Source organism: Scardinius erythrophthalmus (genome assembly GCF_964197995.2).
Source record: "Scardinius erythrophthalmus genome assembly, chromosome: 16".
In the NCBI taxonomy this organism is placed as follows: Eukaryota; Metazoa; Chordata; class Actinopteri; order Cypriniformes; family Leuciscidae; genus Scardinius; species Scardinius erythrophthalmus.
In genome coordinates, this window is record NC_138236.1 from 9,765,787 (window position 1) to 9,769,494 (window position 3,708).

Consider the following 3,708-nt stretch of genomic DNA (forward strand, 5'->3'; position numbering starts at 1 on the left):
CAAGATATTTTCTACATTTTAATGCATTAATCTGAATTTTGAGAGTTTAGAAATATAAGAGCTCAAACATGTTCAGCAGGCAGCCTATGAATATAAATCAAACTTGCATCACAAGTGTATTGTTATTCTCAAACCATTTTCTGACCAAACAGAATTTCATTAAGTTTAGTAACAGCATGTAACAATGTTTACATCAATTAATTTGGATAAATATCAGGTACTGTATATAGCTACATGTTAATTTTTCTCAAGGAAAAATCTCTCACTAATGCTGTAAACATACAGGGAGTTGATATTATTATTAAAGGTTGAAATTAACAACTCAAATATAACATGGTTTTTATAATAATAACGTTTTAATATTTTTAATGATATGAGTAAAATTATGATATGTAATATTGTGCATAGCAAAAATACTCCTTTCTATTGGCCAAGTTAATTTTTCTAGCTATATGCTGCAGTGGTCATGGCTTTTCTGGGGTAAATGTTACGTTACGTGACATTATTCTCCAGTTGTTTTATTGACCTATTTCTGTAGTTGAAGCAATGATTGAGTGATTACATGAGACATGATACATTTCAGCAAGTTGTAATTCATTCGAATTTATTTAGCCTACTAACTAAAGAAGAGCTTTAGATCAGTTCACGTGTCGCTTGAACCGAGGTGCTACAGCGATCTGTCACGTCATATTAAAGAGCGCCAAAGCGGTATTTATTGTTTAAATTTCGTAATAAAATTGACAGAATTTGAAAGCTGAGACTATGTTTCATATCATATCACTATTTGCATATCAAAAGCAGGGGCGTTTCTAGGTTTTAAAAACATCAGGGGCTGAGCCCGAAACGTCAGGGTCTGGGGTTTTAAGATAACATGATTCGATACAGAGAATAATATTGTAGGCCATATGCAGGGGGCAGACTGGTTCATAAATTCAGCCCTGGCACTGTAGCCACACAAGCCCACATTATCACACAAACACGTGCATTGAAATGTGAGGTATTAGGGGGGTTCTAAAATGGGAATTTCTCGGATCTACATATGTGCATTTTAAGGCCAAAAAATTTGGATAACAATAGCTTTAAAAGCATGTCAGTGGGCAGTAGCATAAATTATTTGTCAAGCAGATAACAGATTCGTATAACCATGAGAATGAGGATAAATGTTGTAATGAATGATCCACAGTACAAAATGGAAATGCAGAATGTTTCTGCTTATTGTTGACAATACACAGTCACATATTCCATACAGGCCATAATGGCCTTAAATGAGAAATCGTGCAAGGATTCTTTTGCATAGATGTTACATTTCCATCAAACACCAGTGCAATCTTTTTGTGTCCAGAGGCAAATGAGCAATTTATATATTAGCATTAAAGATTGGTTTCAGCAAATTTTTTCTTTTTAAAAGTTAGAAGTTAGAAAAAGTTTGTTTTCTTCTTTGATTAGTGCCATTAACTCAAGAAAGAAACCAACTTCGTGGGTTGGTGTGGCTACAGTGCCAGGGCTGAATTAATCATGTTATCTTATAACCCCAGCCGCTGACATTTCGGGCTCAGCCCCTGATGTTTTTAAAACCTAGAAACGCCCCTGCATATAGCCTGAAAACATCTCATCTGACAGAGGACTGTGCGGCGGTGCTGACTGCATTATTATTATTATTTTTGTTTTTATTGCTGTGAGATTGTTTACTGTTGCGCGCAAATCCTAGAGATATTCTAGGATAGGCTGAAATCACTCACGTGGTGCGTCTCTGTGTAAGAGATTTCAACAATCACCAGTCAGAGACAGCAACAAAGCCAAAGCAAAAAGAAATAAGGCAGCTTATGATTTCGGGGCTTTACAGGCTATTGTCCGGTTTCATATTTGTCAGTCAATTTTTGAAAATACATTCGGGGCTGAAGACCCGGCAAAATCGTCTGATCAAAAGTAACCTGCCTTGTCTTGTCTATTGGTGTCAGTGGCCTCTTTGCTTCGGGATTTTTCATTGCGTGAAAAAACGGAGAACAATGTCAACACGATGCGTGAGATTTGGCAGCCCTGTCTTCACCAACAACATTGTGCATTATATTTATCAAAAAACGATTTTATCATCGCACTGAGGGCTGGGGGGGCCTTTGGAGATAACTGGCCCCAGGGCCTTTACAAGTCATAATCCGTCCCTGACTGTGGCAATCAAGCAGGAGACGGCTTATGTAGACCTACAGTTTAAATCACAGTCAGGAACAGTTGTATTGTAACTTGGTAAGGTTTAAACCTGATGCCTGACATAGCTAATGATCACTTATGTTGTCCACTATAACAAGTGCTATGGTATAATGATTACAGGGCAGCAACTGTTTCTGTAGAGGCAAAGTCACCGTGGGCCACACAGAGACATGTGCATGCACGTTTACTAGCTATCTAAATTAAGTCATGCCATATAGACATACTATATACTTGTCATTGACTACTGTTGTACATAAATTATGCAAATTATGATTGATGGTTAACCCTAAACTTGACTGTTTGGAGAGATCTTAATATATTTCTGTGGGGGCATGGACTTTTGGCTTTTTAAATAAAAATAAATAAATAAGATTGGTAACACTTTAGTTTAGGGTCCAATTCTCACTATGAACTAGTTGCTTATGATATTGTCTGTTTATTAGTAACCTGTAAAGCACATATTAATGCCTTATTCTCATGACCTTATTCTACACCCCTTATTAATACCTAAACATAACAACTACCTTACTGACTATTAGAAATCAGTAATTAGTAGTCTATTGAGACAAAAGTCTCAGTTAATAGAACCCTAATCTATAGTGCAATGGTATTTAAATAAAGTAAACATTATGGGGTGGTGTATTACTTGGATATATTATATATATACTTTTTTTATGCTGCTCACTTTATTTAAACATTTCATTTAGTTTTAACACCATTGTATCAGGTTTCTTGTTCAAATGTGATTGGTTCATGTTAAACTAACTTGAAATGGTCATTTTTTTACTTCACTTGATATTTTCATTTTGAAATACATTTAAATCTAGTAACCCAGTCATACAGGACTTTCACTTCCCATCATGCTTTGCACAGGGCTGAATTAAGAGAGAAAAGTTTGAAATAAAGTGAAATTTTATGATTTCTCTTTTTTTAGCAAGATTAGAAAATGGAGAGACTTGTTAATGCTTGATGTTCTATTATGTTGGTATTTAAAAGTTTCTGTTATGTTAGTATTTTTGGGGTTACCATTGTGGTGAAGTGTTGCTTCTTGACTACCAATATTGAACACCACATGTATGAAACATGCAGTGTTTTTCTGATGCCATTGTTTTTCTTGGATTTGCTTCTCAGTTCCATGCAATTTAAAGATTTTCTTGAGTAATTGCATGTTTTATAGGCAATCTGGGTCATGATAATTCCATAGTCCAGGTTTAACTAATCTGTACTTAATCTGTGCCCTAACCTGGTTTAATTACCCCTGTCCGTGAAACTGCCCCTATGTAAGATAGATAGATAGATAGATAGATAGATAGATAGATAGATAGATAGATAGATAGATAGATAGATAGATAGATAGATAGATAGTGCAATTAATATATGTAAAATAAAAGATTTTTGACCTTTTTAAAGTTCATAACTAGGGAGGATTGTCGTTTAGGACAATTTATCATTTATTTCGTTATTAAATAATTAGCACATGAAACAAGTAGCCAACTAAACCGT